Source organism: Rhincodon typus, chromosome 4 (genome assembly GCF_021869965.1).
Source record: "Rhincodon typus isolate 14 chromosome 4, sRhiTyp1.1, whole genome shotgun sequence".
In the NCBI taxonomy this organism is placed as follows: Eukaryota; Metazoa; Chordata; class Chondrichthyes; order Orectolobiformes; family Rhincodontidae; genus Rhincodon; species Rhincodon typus.
The window spans coordinates 49,614,888-49,635,774 of NC_063335.1; the positions used below are offsets into that span (position 1 = coordinate 49,614,888).

The following is a 20,887-nucleotide window of genomic DNA, read 5'->3' on the forward strand; positions in this document are numbered from 1 at the left end:
GGGGGGTGGGGATTGTGGGTTGGGTGGGTGTAGGGTGGGGGATCAGTGACGCGGGTGGTCGGGGTTTGGAATGCTGTCATCCCCTGCTCCTTCCTGGAGACCTCACTGCTCCCAGTTTGGAGCTGTGGTGTTGAGAAACCTCTTGGTTCCCGACAGTGGAGGGTTGATTTTATTCAGGCCCCGCCCAACGTCTGTCATTTTTGGGTTGGGGGATGCTCCTCTCCTTCTCCCTGGTAACCTTGATCCTCCTTTTCTGTTGGTGACCTTCCCTCCACAAATCCTCTTCATCAGCGGAGCTGCTACTGTGGTCGTCATGCTGCTGCCTCTTCCCGTTCTGTTGCTGTGGGCCAATGGAGGCCTGGCGAGGGTTTTCTTTTTTTGGTTTTTCTTGACTATTTTCCACTCCCCCAACTCCTTTGTCACCTCCTCCTCCATTGACTCTGAATTCCTGGGTGGAAGTTGAGTCTGTTGTGCTGCTGTTCTGCCTTCCTGTCTCTCCCTTTGCCTTTAGTATTTATACCACTTTTTCCTACCTATTATCTGTTCTGAAGAAGGGTCACTCTTCTCAATGTTAACTCTGCTTTCTCTCCACAGATGCTGTCCGACCTGAATTTTCCAGCAATTTGTTTTTGACCCAGATTTCAATTCTGGCCAGCACATGCTTCCATTTCAAACACTGTAGTTCACTCTTAACGTGTTCTGATTCCCAACAGACCAATTATTGTTTTTTTTTTGAAAGCCTGCTTCAATAGATGGTCCTCCCAGAATTACAGTGGTATTAATAAAGATGTTGTTGTACTGTTTTTCTACAGTTCTAGTATAACCTCCCAGCTCTTGCAATCTATCTTAGCAAATAAAGGAAATTATTCCTTCACATTTAGGGCATCTACACTGACATACTTTATCTGATACTTTTCTTTTTGCAGTGCATCAATTAATAGGAAAGCCATATGCACAACAATTCCTGCTTGTCTTGCTAAGACTTGATTCAAGCCACAAGGTGAGGTTTTTTGCCTTCTTATCTACTACTTGATTCTTTGCTAGAACAGGCTAAAGCTAATCAGTTTGTTCCATATTTGTACTTAACTCTGTGTGCACTTGTACAGATCCGTGAAGCTGACAGGGCAGATAGTTAGTAATGAAGAAGGCACAAGAGTTTCTCTTTCTTAGCTCAGACACATGATCTGAGCAGGGTGATTATTTTAGAACTGTATAAAAACCCTGGAATACAGTTATGATACAGTTCTGGTCACAGGACAGGAGGGATGTGAAACAAAAACGGAAATTACTGGAGAAACTCAGCTTTATGTGGAGAGAAAGTGGAGTTAAAATTTCAGGTCCAGTGACCCTTCAGTAATAGGAGGTTGTATTTAAGATGTTACGATAGATATTTTGAAGAATGTTGCCAGGTCTTGGGAATTTTAGCTATGAGGAAAAACGGGAATTAATTGCTTTGCAGCATAAGTCAGAGGGGAGATCTAATTGAAGTGTATGAGTGAATGCTTCCTTAGTGAGGTCAATAACCAAGGACCATTATTTAAAGTAATTGTAGAACCAATGGAGCAGTGAAGACAAAAGCAGAAATTGCTGGGGAAACTCAACAGCACCAGGAGAGAAAGCAGAGTTAATGTTTTGAGTCCAGTGGTCCTTCAGAACTATTGGTACTGGCTAGGAAACATTGGTACTTATGCTGATTACAGGGTTGGGGGAGGAGGTTTGGGAAAAGAGTGAGCAGATAAGTAGAAATGGAGCACAGAGAGAAAGACCGTTAGGCAGATAAAGGAATGGTTGATAGTAAGCGAGAAAAGGAGAAAAACTGATAATGGGAACGATGAGTAGGTGGAAGTGGGATGGCTGTGCTGAAAGCAGCCCATGTCATGACAGGGGTGTGGGGGCAGGTACAGGGTATGGAAGGAGCTGTTCATACCAGAAAATTATTGAACTTCATATTAAGCCCTGAAGACTGCAAGAGTTGCAAAACAAGGTAAAATACAATGCCGTTAATCCCAACAACACTCCTTTACAATTTCAAACACAAGAGAAAGAATTCCCTTCTTTATCACACATTGAGATTGACTTGCTGTGGCTTGAGTTCCACAGTTTTGAAATATGATCACCGCTACCTTGAGCATTTCTCCAAACAGACTTTGACTTTCTTGGTTTGAAATAACGATTTTGGGGTTTTATCCAAACACTTCTGGTCCAGAACTTTACCTCAGCAGAAGGAGTTTAGGCTTAACCTATTTCTTAATTTTCTAAACTATATAATGCTTTCTCAGGTGCAACTGTTTTTATACATCCATCTGCAGGAAGAATTCTACAAACCTGCAAAACTGAAACCTAAAACCCTTCCAAGCTGTGGGTGTTTCCCCTAATTAAGAGCAAAAAAAAACCTCCCCTTGAAGCTGATGGTGGCAGAGTTCAAAGCTAGGGGGCATTTTTTTAAGGTGAGAGGAGACATTTAAGAGGGATCTGAGGGGCAACTTTTTCAGAGGGTGGTGCGTATGTGGAATGAACTGCTAGAAGAAGTGGTAGATGCAAATACAGTTACAGCATTTAAAAGACTTTTGGACAAATACATGAATAGGAAAGGTTTAGAGGGATATAGGCCAAATGCAGGCAAGTGGGGCTCGTTTGGTTTGGGAAACTTGTATCAAAGGGTCTGTTTCAATGCTATATGACTCTAGGAAAGACTTTGATTGTTCTTAAGAATAAATAATGAAAAGAGAACCCCATTACATACCAGAAACTTTCTCAAACAAAAAAAAAATGTCGTGTCTATAGAAAGACTTGTAAGTTAATCATAAAATCCCTTTAAACACACAAACCACTAGCTTAAATCCAAACTCTGAAATAAATATTATAGTATACATAAATTGCATACTTTGCATTACAGCGGGCATAAATATGGTTGAATGCCTTCTTTCCATCATAAATTTGCTTTAAATGAACCTTGGCATGGTCATTTCTCTATTTTCACATCAGCCGTTTTGGTGGATTAAACAGTGGATGAAAAATGGGAGAATTTTGAGATGAATAGCATGCAAGCTAGATGCATACCAACAAGAAATAATTAACGTATCCAAAGCTACAGTACCCTGGATGCCTAAGGATACTGATGAGAAAATAAGGAAAAGAATATCAGCATATAATGCATATCGACATAATAGCAATAGAAATCAGGAAGAGAATTTCAAATGCAGGAGAGAGGCTGAGGCTATAATAACGAGGGCTATGAGGAAGCATGAGAAAAGGATGGCAGGCAACACCAAAACACCAAAAGTGGTGTTCCTCAGAGATTGGTGTTGGGACGCTTGCTTTTCCTGATTTATATAAATGATCTAGAGATGGGTGTTGAGGGCAAAATCTCTAAATTTGCAGATGACACTAAGCTAGGGAGAACAGTGAATTGTGAGGATGACAGTGAGTGACTTCAAAGTGATAAGTTGGCCAAATTGACATTCATTTGCAGCGAATTGTGGGGTAATACATTTTGGTAGAAGAAACAGAGACAATACAAGCTCAACGTTACATCTTCAAGGGAAGGACAGGAGAAGAGGGACCTCAGGATTCACATGAATGATTCTCTGAAGGTGGCCAGGCAAGGTGAAACAGATATTAAGAAGCCTTATAAGATCCCTGGGTTAATAAAGAGGCATGGAGTAATAAAAGCAAGGATGTGATGCTACACCTCTGCAAACCATTGGTTAGACCACATTTGGAGTATTGTGTTCAGTCTGGGTCCCTTATTAAAGGAAGGATGTTAAAGCCCTGGAGAGGGTTCAAGTGAGATTTACTAGAATGATACAGGAATGAGAAATATTAGATCCAAGGCAAAATTAGAGAAATTGGGCTTGTTCTTCTTTGGAGCAGAGAAGATTAGAGATGACCTTATTGAAATGTTCAAAATTATGAACAATTTTGACAGAATAAAGAAGGATATTCTGTTTCCACTAGTTAGTATCTCAGTAACAAGGGATCACAACTTCAAGATTATCAGCTAGGAGTGACATGAGAAACTTTACTGGTTATTAGGATTTGGAATGTGCTACCTGGGAGGGTGATTGAGGTGGAATCCGTCGGAGGTTTCAAAAGAACTGGAAATATATTTGAAAGTGATTAATTTAGTTGGTTACATAGCTGGGTGTAGAGAATGGGACTTGCTGGGTGGCTGTTTTGCAAGCTAGTACAGACAATTTTGGGTTGAATGGCCTTGTATACTGTAACATTTTATGGTTCTGTAAATGTAGTTTCATTAAGTTGGTGCACAGTTTAGCACCAGTAATTTCCCACTAAACCTGCAAGCAAGAACTGCATTGTACTCACCAAAAAGTAAAGTTTAATGAATTTTTATTATCAGGATATCAGTAAAATTTTGAAAGAACATCATTGGTCCATAAACTCCATTCTTTTTAGTCACCCAAAAATTCCCTTACTGAATTTCTGCAACTAAAGGCAGTTCAAGAAAGTTCAGATATTTTTAAAAAAGAAAATGCTTTGCCCTGTTCTGAGCTAAATACAACTTGCACAATGCTCTCCGTACTATACCATATAGACAATTTGTGAGTCAAACATAGCAAATGACTTTCATTCAACTAATTAATTCCAACATCCCTTCTGGTTACTCCATGATTCCCTTTTTCAAAATAATCGAAGGTTTTTTTTGACTTTTCCTTTTCCTGAAAATTACTGTTTAGAACTGCATATCTACAGACACTACATGTGACTCCAGACCCACAACAATGTAGTTGACACTAAGATGCCCTCTGCAATGAGGGTTGGGCAATAAATGCTGTCCAGTGATGCCCTCATCCTGTGAATGAATAATAAAACAAAATTACACAAAGTAGCAGAAGTAGACCATTCAGTCCATCAGGTCTGCTCTTCCATTCAATGAGATCATGGCTGATCTGATAACCCTCAACTCTACTTTCCTGCCCATTACTCATAACCCTTGATTCCCTTAAAAATCTATCTGTCACACTCTTGAACATAGTTCATGACCCAGCCTCAGCAGCCCTCCATGGTAAAGAATTCCACAGATTCAAAACCCTCTGAGAGAAGATATTCCTCCTCATCTGTCCTAAATATGTGACCACTTATTCTGAGATTATGCCCTCTGGTCCTAGACTCTCCCACAAGGGAAAATAACCTTTCACATCTACCCTGTCAAGTCCTCCAAGAATCTTGCATGTTTCAAGAAGGTCGTCTCTTATTCCTGTATATTTCAACAAGTACTGGCCCAATTTATTGCAACTAAATCTCGGGGACCTGATCTGGTGTATCCCAGGCTGTTGTGAGAAGTTAGGGAGGAAATTGCGAGACCTCTTGCAGAAATAGTTATACCATTTATACCTATGGGTGAGGTGCTGGAGGACTGGAGAGTGGCAAATGTTGTGCCTTTGTTCAAGAAGGGATGTAAATAGAAGCCTGGGAACAATAGAAATGTGAGTCTGATTTCAGTGGTGGGTAAGTTGTTGGAAGTGATTCTGAAAGATAGGATTTATATGCATTTGGAGAGACAAGGAATGATTAGGGATAGTCAGATGGTTTTGAGTGTGGGAAAAGCGTCTCTCTAAAACTTGATTGAATTTTTTGAGAAAGTAACCAAGAAGATTGATTGAGAGCCGGGCAGTGGACATTGTTTACTTGGACTTTAGTAAAGCCTTTGACAAGATTCTGCATGGTACATTAGTTAGTAAAGTTAAATCACAGGGGATTCAGGATGAGCTTTTTAATTGATATAAAGTTGGCTTATCGGCAGGAGACAGAGTGATGGTGTTTTTCAGACTGGAGGCCTGTAACCAGTGATGATCCACAGGAATTGGTGCTGGGTCCACTTTTGTTTATAATTTATAAAAGTGATTTAGATGAGAATATCGAAAGCAAGTTTGCAGATAACACCAGAATTGGTGATTAAGGTTGACAGTGAAGAAGCTTATCTAAGACTACAAAGAGACCTTGATCAATGGGGTCAGTGGGCTGAAGAGTGGCACATGGAATTTAATTTGGACAAATGCAAGGTATTGCATTTTGGTAAAACATATAAGGGCAGGACTTATACAGTTAATGGTAGGGCCCCGAGTACTATTGTGGAACAGAGAGACCTAGGGGTTCAGGTACATAATTCTTTGAAATTTGTCACATGTGGGGTGGTTAAGAAGGCATCAGTATGTTGCCTCATTGCTCAGACCTCTGAGTATAGGAGTTGGGTTGATATGTTGACGTTCTACAAGACGTTGGTGAGTCCTCTTCTGGAATACTATGTCCAGTTCTAGTCACCCTTCTATAGGAAAGATATTATTAAGAGAGGGAGGGTTCAGAAGAGATTTACCAGGCGCAGGCAGGTGGGACTAGTTTAGTCTGGAATTATGGTTAGCATGGGCTGGCTGAATCGACGGGTCTATTTCCATGCTGTGTGACTCTATAACTCTCCTCATAAGATGGTCCCCCTCCCTCCCTCCCCCCCTCCCCCCCCTCCCCCCCCACCCACCCACCAGAAAATACAGATACTTCCCACCTTCCTAGACATTTCTCAAGTAGCAATTCTTCACAAGTGAATCTAGACAACCAGGCTATGATTTTGATTCTGTACTCTAGCCAATGATTTCTTTTTAATCCCATTGCAATCAGTAGGGGGAGTGTAAAAGCAGAGAAGCTAGCATTAATGTTGGCACATTCTTCTCTTGGAAGAGAATATAGGTGAGTCATCCTGTCCTGCATTTGCGTATTATGAACACTGTCACTGCAAAATAGAAGTAAGATCACAGGGCACATTGTCCTTACTCAGCTCAGGGATGTGAAAACTAATTACGCTACTTCTGCTATGTAAGGTAATCAATATCTTGCTACTCAGCAGAACTGTATGAGTGTTGATGCCATTGGTGCTGTGATGCAGAGACCAGGCATAGAACCAGTCATACAGCACGGAGCCAGATTCTTACATCTAACTTGCATGCTAACCATGTTCCCAAACCAAACTAGTCCCACTTGCCTCCATTTGGCCCAATCCCTTCGTATCTTAAATGTTGTAATTGTACCTGCATCCATCACTTCCTCTAGCAGTTCATTCCACACACTAATCACTCTGTGTTTTAAACAAAAATACCCCTTGTGTCCTTTTTAAATCTTTCCCCTCTCACTTTAAACCTATGCCCTCTAGTTTTGGACTTTCCCCACCCTAGGAAAAGATAGGGACACTGCCATAATGCTACATGAGACCTCAAATGGTACACACATAATTTTCTAATCAACCTGATTGACAGTACTATAAAATGTTTCTGGAGCAGGTGGGACTGAAACTTGTGCCTCCTGGTGCGAATGTAGGGAAAATTACTACTGTGCCACAAGAACCCTTAATAGTTTATCTCTAGGTTTTTTTTTTAAATCAACCTGTTTAGATAATTTGTGACGCATGTCTGGGACTTGAACCCAGACCTTTGGGCCTGGAAGAAGGGACACTGCCACTAGACAACAGCCCTCAGTGATGGAACACAGAAATTTCTAATCAATCTGTTCAGAGCTGATATGACGCTTCTGGAGCAGCTGGATTTGAACCCAAGCCCCCTGTCCCAGATGTAGGGCCATTACCACTGAACCACAAGAGCACATAAATATTTGCTAACAACATGTTCAGCAATATCATTACACACCTCTGGAGCAGATAGAACTTGAACCCAGGCCACCTGGTCCAAAGGTAGGGACACTTGCGCTGTGCCACAAGATCTTATTACAAAATAGTGCATAGATATTTTCATATCCCCATATTCAGAGATATTATTACACACCTCTTGGGCAGTTGGGACTGGCACTCAGGACTCCTGGTCAAATAGTGAGGACACTAGCACTGCACCACATGAGTTCCATAAAATGGTATTGACATTTACTAGCTAACCCATTTAGGAGTAGGGACACTATCACTGTGGCACTAAGCCGCACAAAATAGTACAGATGTATTTCTAACTTAGCTATCAGGAGTGTTATTACACAACTCTGAAATAAGTGGGACTTGAGCCTGGGTCTCGTGACTCAGAGGTAGGAACACTGCCGCTGTGCCAGAAAAGCCCCAAAATGATAAACTCTAGGAATATACAGCAACTGTATTAGTAATTAGCTTATTACTTGATGATCTTAAGTTCAACGCTAAAATCTATTTTTCACAGGGTTATTAATAGCTCCAGTTTCATGCATTTGTGTGAATTCATTCCTGCTTTTTCCCTTGTGACCTCAAGTATCACTTGATGTCAACTGTCTCAAAATCCCTTGCAATTTGTGCACTAACATGAGCAGTTGAGTTCCAGTCTTAACAGTAATATACAAAATTTCTACCTTCCGATTCAGGAGTCGATTATCAGCAAGAATTTACTGTCAAATTTCCATTATTTTGTGCGTAACATCCAAAATTGGATGAGGGCAACTGCATGATTCCAACACATCTGGAAGTTGCTGTCCAAATTCTGCTACTGCCCTTTCAGACAGAGTGACCGAAATTTAACGGAAGCACAAGAATTTACCTTTGAGAGTCAGCAAGAGTCTCTCATTATGTTTTTTTTTCAGGCTCTTAACTGAACCGAGCAGCTCCTTCCAAGGATCAAGAATCCACGATACTGAAACGCTGCTGCCAGAAGTTGCTGGCTGATTGCTCGGTGGTGCTATAGAGGATGAAGTAGCTTCCACTGAAATTAAATACACCCAAAGCCAAGGATCACTGATGGACCTAGGTCCCTTGATTGAGCACGGAGTGTCCCTGAATAGGGAATTCCTTCCTCTGGAGCATGCAATCAACCCTGACAGGGTTTGTTTTTCAGATTTCCCCATATTGTGCATGTCCCCTGCCCGCTGATGAGTAAATACTGACTGTGGCAGGATGAGGCAGTTAAGAAGACTTCAAATACCTTCCCAGCACAAACCAATCAGGGAAGTAATTAGAATCCTGCCACCCTGCCTTATAAAATGCCCCTGCCTCTGGGCTGGAGGGTGTTGCATGCATCAGTCCCCTGTAACAGCAGATTGGGGTGGTTCATGGACTCCCAGTCCAACTGTTTGTTTTGCGGTGCTGTGGATTCTGTGGACTACGTGTACATTGGCTGTGGGCATTTGCTGTCCCTTTTCAGTTACCTAAAGAACCTTCTGCTGTGTTTTTGGTTGCACTTCAGCCGCACGCACCTGATCTTCGGGCATGGGGTGCAGGCAGGTCAGAAGATCTCTTTGTGGGTCTGCTGCTGGGCCTGGCCACTGGTATAAACAGGTCTAGGCAGTGGGTTATGGAGGGGGTCACTTTGACTGACTCTTGGCCCCTCTTCCACGGCAACATTCAAGCCTAGGTGCCTTTTGGAGAGGGAGCATGTGGTGTTCACCAATGCTTTTGATGCCTTTAGGAAGAAGTGGGATCAGCAGGAGTGGAGTGCTTTATTGTCCCCCTCCAACTCTATTTTGATTTAAACCCCACCCTTCCCCGTCCCCGTCCCCTTCCCCGTCCCCGTCCCCTTCCCCGTCCCCTTCCCCGTCCCCTTCCCCGTCCCCTTCCCCGTCCCCGTCCCCGTCCCCGTCCCCGTCCCCGTCCCCGTCCCCGTCCCCTTCCCCTTCCCCTTCCCCTTCATTTTTTCACGTAAGCATTGCTCCTGTCGGGCTTTCCTACTGGTTTCTTGGCCACATGGGTGTTTTTCCTGGTTGTGGAAATATTGAACAAAATTATTTGCACAATGGAGTCTTCACTGAGTCCGTGCACTTACATACAATACGTGTGCTGTGGAAAAAGAAAAAAAAATTAAATGCTGCTGCCACCAAACTCACCATGGAGAAGGGCATTAAATTCTGCTGAACTTCTGCATTTTTTAATCACCCTTCAAGTGCATTAAATGGCTGAAGCTCCTCTACTTGCATTTCTGATATAAGCTGAATTTGCCAAGCTTGGCTTATCATTTTGGCATGTTAAATGATAGATAAGTCTTAATTATTTTCAAACAACATCAATGGCACTAAAGTTAAACTTTTATAGGTATGTTGTCTTTTCCCTTCAGCTTTTAATTTTCAATTTTTCAAAACTTATCTCCCTTCTCTCACTCTGTCTCTCACTCTCACATGCGTGCAGGCTCTTGCCTGCTCTATCCAGTTAATTTGTCCCTGTCCTTGTTGTATTGTGTACTTGATTTGGCATTGCACTAATACACGCTTCCTGGGGTCTGTATTTATTAGCAGTTCTATAATAACTTGTTCACAAATCTCCAGTATTCCATAGAGGACACCACCCTGCTTTACTCTTCTGCTCTCAGCACTTTGCTGAGCAAAAGCTCATGTAAATTAAATGGACAAGAAAAAGTCGAACAGTTGTGTTCAGTGCCATTTGTTCAATGGCTACAGTGCATTCTGGCCCAATATTTCACCAATGATAAGCAGACAAGGTGAGGGCCCTGCAGCAGGACATCAGCATCACAGAGAAGCGGGCAAAGTGAGAATTGGTTTTCCTGCTACTGTTTTTTTCTGCACAGACGTCCCAGAGCTCCAGAGCCAAAGTCAATGTTAAACATAGATCATGCTCGGAGTGCAGCTTAAAGGCAATGTTGAAGACCCTCTGAGAAGCAGACAGGCCAACAGTGGTCTTGTGTAGGACTCAGGGTGTTAACAAGTATAAGCATTCCTTAAAAATAAGTTTTCTCTGGGAATTAGGATAAAATTAAAGAGAGAGTCTGGATTCTTTTAGGGTATGCCTGGTGAGCTGGGGCCTGTGATTTGCACATATTGTGCGATGTGTGAAATCCTACATACTCCTGGTAGTAATCTTCATGGAAAGTAATCTTCTACCTCATATGTTTAGTATAAGAGATTTGAGAAATTTTTCACTGAGGATGGTGGAAGTCTGGAATTCACTGCCTGAAAGGGTGGTTGAATCAGAAATTCTTGGAACATTTAAGCAGTATTTTAGACAATTTATTTGTGTTGCCATAGCCTTCAAGGTTTCAGGCTAACAGCTAGAAAATGGGATTAGTGTATTCCCATCTTTTGACTAGCATGGACATGATAGACCAAGTGGCCTCCTCCTTTGTTATAAACATCTGAGTCTTATCAGATCTTGCCAGTTTTAAGTTTCATTTAGTTTCCTTTTTCTTTAAATTAAAGAACTTCCTGAGCAATGCTTTGGCATTGAGGGGTTCAAAGGATACCATTAATGAGAATAATGGGCGGCACGGTGGCTCATTGGTTAGCACTGCTGCCTCACAGCGCCAGTGACCCGGGTTCGATTCCACCCTAGGGTGACTGTCTTTGTGGAGTTTACACATTCTCCCTGTGTCTGCATGGGTTTCCTCCAGATGCTTCAGTTTCGTCCCACAGTCCAAAGATGTGCAGGCCAGGGGGATTGGCTATGCTAAATTGCCCATAGTGTTCAGGGATGTGTAGATTAGGGGATGGGTCTAGGTGGGATACTCTGAGGGTCGGTGTAAACTTGTGGGGCTGAAGGGCCTATTTCCACACTGTAGGGATTCTATAAACTATCTGATGAATACAATTTGTGAACTCTAGGCCGAAACACACAGATTGGAAATTTCCAAAGTGTAGATATTGACCAATGTTCTCATTGCTTGTCACCTGCTGCTCATTGCTACTGATTTGTTTACTTTACAGCAGTCTTGCTGTGATGTGCAACTCGTATTTTATGAAAGTTGTGGAAATTGTAACTGAAGCAGTATTTCCTAAATATACAAATTGATTGACATTTCTAACGTATTTGTGGCTTCCACTTGTATAAAGACTCGCAAACACCCAAGTCCAAAGTTTCCCTTGCTTATGGTCATTATGTTCTACCCCATTCATATCTTGCATATTGTTATGACTTGAGAAGAGGTTAGGATAGTCAGTTGTACATGTCAGTGTTGTCATCTTATTGTACTTGTCTTATTTGGTATTGCTGATTGACTGAAAAAAAAACTGTTCTTCCTGAGAACTCCACAGAGGCCAATATCCCATCAGCCTTTATTTATACATGGAGAGTCCTTGACACTGACGTAGCTCCCTCAGAGCCAGCTCTAAATGAACATGATATCTGACACTCCTTTTTATATCTCTCCACCAGGGCTCTCTGGGGCTGTTAATCTAGTCCAATCAGAGAAGTCCTGTTCTGAGGTCGACCTAGCTGACCTCATTACACTCACTACATCCCTCTCCCTCTGAGTCTGAGAACATAGGCTGTTTTTTTTTAAACTGGTGGCGTGTAATGCACAGTAGTCCACTTCTTGTGTCTGGAGCATCTCAGAAGAAACTCATTCTGTTCTTCAAGCGGCAAAGGTGTTGAGGCAGTGACATCCCACTGTGTCCATCTCAGATTCTCAGTTCTCCTCAACACTTGATGGAGACAAAGTACCCATGGGTTCCAAAACAGTCAGGAAGGCTATTGAAGAGCTAGGCATATTTTGCTCCCACACTGTTTGCGGGTTTGCACTGGACCTGATCCCATGTCGACCATGCCCCATACACATACAGGGCCATTCCCATGTTTCCTACACCAAACTTCGTTCCCTGAAGTCAGCTGTCTTCCTTGCTTAGCGGAGTCTTGTGTCCAGCATTGGCATTCCTGTTGTCTTTTCACTCCCCCAGATTTAATTTGGTGTGGAGTCTTCTCCCCATTAGTAACTCTGCTGGAGCTATTCCTGTAGTTACATGAGGGGTGGTCCTATGATCAAATAAGAACCAGGACAATTTGGTATCTAGTGAAACTGTGGGCTATTTCTTCAGCCTGCATTCAAAGTTTGGACTGCCCTTTCTGCCAGACCATTGGATGATGCATGGTATGGAGCTGTCCTTGTATAGAATACCATTCAATTTTAGGAAATACTCAAATTCCCTGCTAGTAAACAATGGCCCATTACCTGTGACCAACACATCCGGGAGTCTGCATATTGCAAAAGATGCACAAAGTTTTCCTGTTGTCATCCTCCTATTTGACAAATGACCTCTATGCATATCCAGCCATTTTAAGTGGGCGTCCGCAATGACTAAGAACATTGATCCCACAAAAGGACCTGTATAGTCGACATGTAACCAAGTCCAGGGCTTACCTGCCCATTCCCATGAATGTTGGAGGGCTTGTGGGAGTAAATTTTGTCCCTGTTGGCACTCAGCACTGCCCCATCAACACAGCTATGTCTGCATGCAGTCCTGGCCACCAGACATAACTTCTTGCCAACATCTTCGCTTTGGAATCACCTGGATGACCCTGGTGGAGTTCAGCCAATATGTGGTGGTGACCTTTGCTCAGGACAATCACTCTTGCTTCCGATAATATATGCTGTCCTGTACTGTGATCTGGCCCTCTCTGGGTCCAGAAAGGTTTCATTTCGTTTTGTGATGGCCTTTTGGTTTCTCCCATCACCACCGGCTGTTGCAGTTTTGCCAGGACCGGATCTCTCTGTCTGAAGTCTGATACTGTCAGCTGAGACTGGAAGTCTGTCCAGAAAAGTTAAAACCATTACGGACTCTTCCAGTAGCAGTGTCACTAGTGGCGTATCTGCCAGCAGGAGGCAGCTCAATGCATTTGCTACTTAGCCTCCTGGACAGTGTTCCAACTTGTATTTATACGCACTTAGTATTAGAGGCCACTGCTGAATTCAGCCTGAAGCTGTGGGTGGCACTGCTTTGTCCTCTTTATGTAGACCTAACAGTGTCTTGTGGTCCATTATTATAAATTTACATTTGTAAAGCTAATAAACTTCCTGATTGCAAAATCTTCCTACTGTATATGAGCATATCTTCACTCTGCATCAGCCAACGTCCTGGATGCATATGCCAAGGGCGTTCCTCTCCATTGGGCCATCTGTGAACTAATACTACAGCTGTACGCGGTAGGCGGAGGCATCACATGTCAGTACCAGCTCTCGCTTAGAGGATTATAGCTGTTTCTTCACTTCCCTGAAAGCTATGGCTTGGCTTTGCAACTATTTCCAAGGCTGACCCTTTTTAAGAGTTGATGCAAAGGTGCCAGAATTGAGGCCAGGTTGTGTATAAACTTTCCGTAATAATTCAGCAGCACAAGGAAAGACATAATCTCTGGTACAGACATAGGAGCCAGGGCATCTTTGATCTCCCTCATTTTATCTTCCAATGTGTGTAACCCAATCTTGTCGACTCTTTAGCTCGAGTAGATCACATATTTTTCCCTCCTAAGGCATACACCTGCCTAGGAGAAATGTCTAAGGACTATTCCAAGTTCACAAAATTGCATCTTCCCTGTTAGTAGCATGTCATCTAGATAAATGGCGAACTGAAGTAGACCTTCTAAAATGTTCTCCATCATCCACTGAAAAATTGCGCAGGCTGACGCTACCTTATGGGTATTAATTGTAGCCTACATCTGGGAATCCTCATCTAATCACAATTGCAAGTACTCATAGCTTATGTCCAGCTTTGTGAAGGGCCACCAACACCCCCACCCCCACCCCCCCCCCCCCTCCCCCACTACCAGCTTTGTGCATAAATCCTTTATATGCAAAGGATTGGGTATTTATGCAGCTGTGAAAAGTGGTTTACGGTTAATTTCAAATCCCCACAAAGGCAAACTGACCTGTCAGACTTCATAATTGGTACGACCGGTGCTGTCCATTCAGCAAACTATTTTTTTGCTTTCCAGCCTTCTGATTTCTGCCTCTACTTTGGCCTGTAAGGCAAAAGGGACTAGGGAAACCTGCAGAAATGTGGAATTGCTTCCTGGTCAACAAGCAAGGTGACCTTGGCTCCTTTGATAGTCCTGAGGTAATTAATTAGGCCTGCACTCAGGCAGCCATTTTCTAATCAAAATGTTGAGCCAATCTAGCTGAATCTCTCTCAACCAATTTTGCCCCATCAAGCTTGGGCCCGAGGCTTTTACTACAATTAGTGGGAACTCAAGCAACTGCTTCTCAAAGTTGTATCCTTAATCTGTAAAGTCAACCAGTATAGATTCTCAGTCTAGCTGAGGTCTTGCACAAACGTAAGGTTTGGAGTACAGAGCAGATTTTGTTAGGGTCTGGTTCTGTGATCACTGAAACAGCTGCACTGGCATCAACGTTTATTACAACTGGGTGACCATTTTAACCAGACATTTATTTTGGTTCTGATTTGGATGTTCATAAGCAATTCAACTGTTCCAAATCAGATGTAGGTGGACTTCCCCAGATGTGCATTCTTCTGGATACTGGCCTATGAGTTCCTTGACTCAATTTAGGTCTAGTGAGACTCTCTTGCTGTCTTGAGTCCCCATACTGGCAGCAACTACATTGGCTTGCTGGCCTGGATCCTGAAGAAAATTTTAACTGTTTGGCTGAGGCTTGGATTTACTGTGGGTTTTGCTGTGGGCTGATCTAGAGTCCCTCTGTTCAGGGAATGTCCTGAGTTAGACTATACAATGGTTTTTACCCGAGTGGTGTCCGCCAAGCTCAGTCGGATCGGTGTCCACTTCCACCAGAATACCTTACAACTCATATGTTCCACTTGCACATTTTCTAATGACAAGTCCAGTTGTAGTGCCTGTTCGAAGTCCATTTGGGCTTTAACTAGTCGGCGCTTTTACATGCTTACATCATTAATCCCACATACCAAATGATGTCTCAGCATCTCATTAAGAGTTATGCCAAAGTCACATGCCTCTGCCAATCGTCTTAATGTAGTCAAAAATCCCAACATGGATTGCTTTGTTCTCAAATTACCAAGTAAAACCCATAGCATCTCAGATTTAGTTAAGGAATATTACAACGCCAAGCCACCTGTAATTCTTCCAACTCTTGAAAGATTTTAGTATCTGGTGCCTCAGGGAAAGTTAGGCTCCTAATAACATGAAAAAGCTGCAGGTCCACAAGTTGTTTCGGGAATTACTCATTGCTTTTCATCTGCCCCAGTGTCATTGTCCGGAAAATATGACATAATCTTGTTACATACTGGGCCCAGTTTTCAGCAGGATTGAACAAGTCAATCTTGCCAAACAATGCTATGATGCCAGAAATGTTTACCCAAACTCAAAGACGACTGTTGCAAGTGAATTTATTCAGGAGCATGCTTTTTCTCTTGTCGCCACTGAAATAATTCCACAGAGGCCAGTATGTCATCACCAAGTCATCCTTTATTAACACGTGGAGATTCCTTGACACTGATCCAGCTCCCGCAGAGCCAGCTCTGAGTGAACAGGATGTCTCACACTCCTATTCTTATCTGTCAGCCAGGGCTCCATGATGGGAACAGATTAAAAGCCCCAATCAGGGAACTCACTCTACAAGGTCCACCTGGCATATCTCCTTAAAATCATATACTGTCTGTATAGACTGCCTTCCCATTTGTGCCTCTTCACTCATAATTCTGACTTTTTTTTCCAAACTCTCCTGTCTTCCTGTAGCTCCTTGCTTCCCCAATTTTTTATTTGTTTCCCTTTCACTGTGTCAGTTATAAACTTATTCGGTTTACAATCCTTTTTGAAAAATTGCATTGTGGCCATTTTAACATATTTTTATGTACCTTGTTACCAGCTGCTACCTGAGGAGCTGAGATACAGGAAAGTGGATAAATAAGAACTTTTACTCAAAACTGTATAGCCCGTGAATTGGTAGAACTTAAATCATAGTCAGGGTATCTCCAATGTTCTCACTAATTCGTTATAAATATCCCAAATATACTGAAGTCATTGGGTCCTTGGAATATGTCATTCTGTTCTTCATCCTTACCCTTGTGTTTGTGTTGCTTTGCATGAGTCCTAATGCCTGATTCAGTATTGCCTTTCTTGATGTCAAGTGTGCTGACATTTTCCAGTACTACTGGCACAAAGTAATCATTCAACATCTGTTTAGTTACTTACCATGGAAAGCCTTTTTATTTTCATTGACTAACATCCTTTATTAGTTTTCAAGGTGCTTGCATTGCACCTGGCCATTGTCTTTCTTCCTAATATTGTTTTTTGTTAAATTGTATCAACTTTGATCTTCTTCAAGTTTCACATTCATTATCTGTTTTCCACAATACAGTGTAGCTGGTGGAGGAATTGTGAATGTATTCAGGGCCACGGAAATGGTTTGGCAGTAGGTAAGAGAGTATGGAATTTGATCCCTAAAACACTGATTTTTAAAAATAGAATTCCATGTGTTAAAACATTAAATTTTACCTTAAATTTGTTGCTCCAGTTGTAATGGTTTGCCTTAATGACATGGATTATGGACTTCTAAACTTCATTGGAACAGTGGTGATTGCAACTCTGCAAAATATGGCAGTATGGCCATATGGCAATATGGCCAGAAAGAAATAATACTGTACCAACCAGAGCATGCATCTTGTTTTTTAGTTACTTGACATAGAAAACATTAGACTCTTCAGGGACCTAAACAAAAACTGGTACTGAAATTGAGGAAAAATTATGAGTTGTGAGCAAAAGTTTGTTTACGGAGATGAGAGACAGTGGTTCAGGAGGAAATTCCAAAGGAGTGGGGCTGGTCAGTTTGAGAGCATAGCTGCCAATGCTTGGTTGACAGTAGTGATGCTGTGTACATGGATAGAAGTGGAGGAATAAAGTGTAGGGTTCAGTTGTAGATCTGGATGCCATCAGTTTTAATTCATTACAGTACTTCAGTTTTGTCTCAACATTTTTCAAGTCTTGCCTTAAACTATGCTAAGGTGATGATCAGCAGATCAGATGAATAAGATTAAGCATTTCTGCTCTGTTCCAATGATGTACTGTTACTCGTTAGTCTTAACAAGTATATCTGAGAAACAACCACTGATTTCACTGGTCATTATCTGCCATCTTTGATTGCCGATGCTGATAGGGCATATTGTCTTTCAGAACTGGAACTGCTTCATTAATCTCTCAATCACCATAGATAACTTAATTGCTACTGTTGGTCTGGGCTATTTTTATTAGAGAAGTATTTTATACAACTACACAAATGCATACATTTGATATGGTACCTGGAATTTTAAGTTTAAGCTGTACTTGCACATGTTTAAAAATGCTTATTAAATTGTTTGATGAAGATATTATTCTTCCCAGTACTCTTTTCCACTAATTGAAACAATATAAGCAATGAATACCTTTAAGTTCTTTCTACCAGACATAGTTCCATTGGATGCTTTAGTCATTGTTTACGAAATATGGCATACCTGGATTACAACTTCTATGTGGTTAAGTAATAACATACCATTTGAGTCTTTTCCTTCTGTAGATGCGGCCTGTGAACATTTAGAAGTTTCAGTCAAAAACAGCAGAATGTGAAGAAGCTGAACAGAAAAAGAGGACATGATCAGAAGACAATTGCAAAAGCAGCTCTGTTTTTCTAGTCTGCATTTCCTATTAAAAAGGATATGGTGATCTTGGAATTAAGAATCCTTCGAAGTGGCTTTTCATCCTAATTTAGGTTAGTACTTTTATATGACAAGTGATGCAAGTCTCTCATTATTAGTGGAACAACTTGCTTTTCAGTCTCTAATGTAGATTATTTTGGATGTATTTCTCTCTGGTGCTCAGCACAAAGTTTTGTTTTTCATAACCCACATTTTGGAGTTTATTCCACACTTATGTTTATTTGAATACAGTTGTCACTGAATTGCAACTCTGCTCCATCCTACTACAGAAACCTGCCCCAAGGATAAAGTCTTGAAGCAACAGACTATATCGGTCATTCCTGATTAAATTTTCTGTGGATTTGCAGTGATTATTCAGTTTGTAATCGTCAGCACAGGAATTTACTGGCATCATAATTTGGAGGTCCACTCATTGTTTTTTTGGGGTATGCTGAATGAATGAATGAATGATTTAAACAGGCGTTGTGCAAAGCCTGCAGATAGAATATTGTCTGCACTGTGCTTTAAAGTCCTGGATCTAAGCATAAACTACTTTGTCAAGTTAGCTATATGTTTAATGGATGTTCAGGTTTATTTCAAAGCAAAATTCACTTACTAGCAAGATTCAACCATTTTATTAAACTTAATTTTGAAGTTTTTGTTGCAATATCAGAGCCCTTTCCTAAAGCTTTGAATTATAACCTTCACTATTAATTTCCAGCATCAATTTAAAATTCAAAACAACTTTTAAAAACAGATGTTGTAATTTAATTGCAGTGATTTTTCAGAAGTCTGAAAGGGTGTCAGATTAAAATGCTAATTATTGTACTCTTGTGTCTAGTGGCACACAATGCACCTGTTTCTTTGACTATGTTCACATGAGGATATTACACTATGAGTTTTCTGCCATTTAAAAAAAGCCCTTTTCTATTAAATTTGTATTGGTCCTTAATCTAACCCCAGAATCAGCTAATTATGATTTGGGCTGGGCCACTCTGCTCTTATTTAAGTGTATGTATGTACTGGATATCAATTCAATCTAGAGCATCTCAAAATTACTGCAGATTCTGCAACCTGTACTGAAAATAAAAAGACCTGGAAATCACAGTGGGTCAGGCAGCATCAGTGGAGAGAGAGCAAGCTAATGTTTCTAGTCGAAGTGACTCTTCTGAGCAGATCTGAAGTGTGGAGGGACAACATTTATGCAATAGGATGGGGTTGGAGTGCTGTGGGAGAAAGGGTGCTGTTAGTGCAGACTAAGTGATCGGAATGTGAGAATGGCAGAACAATGTGCCCAACTGCCAAACTGGAAAGAATAGACACACTGGAGTCGGGGGAGGGGAAAGAGGCCATAGTGACAGAGAATACAACAAGTAAAGCTAAAAGAAAGGAAGACATATTAAGTCCAGAAGGTTGTAAGGTGCCTATTCTGAATGTTGTTCTTCCAGTTTGCACTGTGATTTGCTGGAGCATTGCAGCATGCCGAGGACAGACAAGTGGGCATGTGAGCAGAACGTTATGTTAAAATGATTGGCTGTGGAAAATTCAGGGGTCATGCTTGCACACGGACTGGAGCTGTTCCACAAAATGGTCACCCAGTCTGCATTTGGTTTCTCCAATGTAGAGTAGGCCACGTTGGGTGCAGCGAATGCAATAGACTCATCATCTCATCTGTCATCCCAATAAAGACTTTTTCTCTTCCTTCCTGGCATCAAGGTGAGCAATCAGCTTATTTTCTCCAACACCTGTCCTGCACCGCCCTCCGCTTACCTTGTCTTGGACCCCAACCCTTCCTGTCACTCGGAGCCGATCCCTTACCGTACCTTAGCAACCACTCCTTCCCAGCCTCAGATGCCACCCCTTTCTGAGGAGGTCAGAGGACTAGAAGTCACTCACCCCAACCCCATCTCCTGCCATGTTTTCACCAAACCTCCTGAACATGCCCTTTCTAAGACTCCACGTACTGTCCTCGGCAAAGGACTCAGCCTCATAGTCTTACGCCTCCACCTTAATGAATTTCGGGCTTGCCATGACGTTGAACTGTTTCTCCTCCATCTCCGTGCTCACTTCCTTGGGCAGGAATATCCAAGGCCCCGCCACCCGTCCCAATGATCCCATCACCCACTTCCAGTATTCATCCTCCACTTGGAACCCTTCCTCTGGCCTCTTACCTGCCCTTGATCTTTTCATTGAAACCTGTCGGTGTGACGTCGGCTGTCTCAATTTCTATTCCTCTCTCACCCACTCTAACCTGTCCCCTTCTGAAATTGCCTTACTTTGCTCTCTCAGGTCCAACCCTGATTTTGTCATCAAACCTGCCGACAAAGGTGGTGTCCATGTTGTTTGGCATACTGATCTTTACCTTGCAGAGGTTCAACACCAACTGTCGGGCACCTCTTCCTATCTCCCACTGGACCGTGACCCCACATCCAAACATCAAGCCTTGTTGCGAGGACTGCCACTGACCTCATGACCTCTGGAGACTTCCCATCCCCCAACCCAATTGCCTCTCAGCTTAGATAACAAGGTGTAGAGCTGGATGAACACAGCAGGCCAAGCAGCATCAGAGGAGCAGGAAAGCTGACGTTTCGGGCCTAGACCCTTC

General features: G+C 42.1%; 2 long non-coding RNA genes across 2 annotated transcripts in view; one reads left to right on the forward strand and one right to left on the reverse strand.

Moving 5' to 3' along the window:
* Positions 1-922: 922 nt before the first annotated feature.
* The window catches only part of LOC125483030, a 54,207-nt gene continuing 34,242 nt past the window's right edge, over positions 923-20,887 (forward strand). The window contains exons 1-2 of the long non-coding RNA XR_007262024.1: positions 923-1,000; positions 18,165-18,356. This is a non-coding gene — a long non-coding RNA (uncharacterized LOC125483030). The remainder of the gene's footprint in view (positions 1,001-18,164; positions 18,357-20,887) is intronic.
* Positions 9,623-20,887, reverse strand: part of LOC125483031 — a 72,755-nt gene continuing 61,490 nt past the window's right edge. Inside the window, exons 3-4 of the long non-coding RNA XR_007262025.1 lie at positions 18,141-18,219; positions 9,623-9,745 (exon numbers count right to left, since the gene is read on the reverse strand). This is a non-coding gene — a long non-coding RNA (uncharacterized LOC125483031). The remainder of the gene's footprint in view (positions 9,746-18,140; positions 18,220-20,887) is intronic.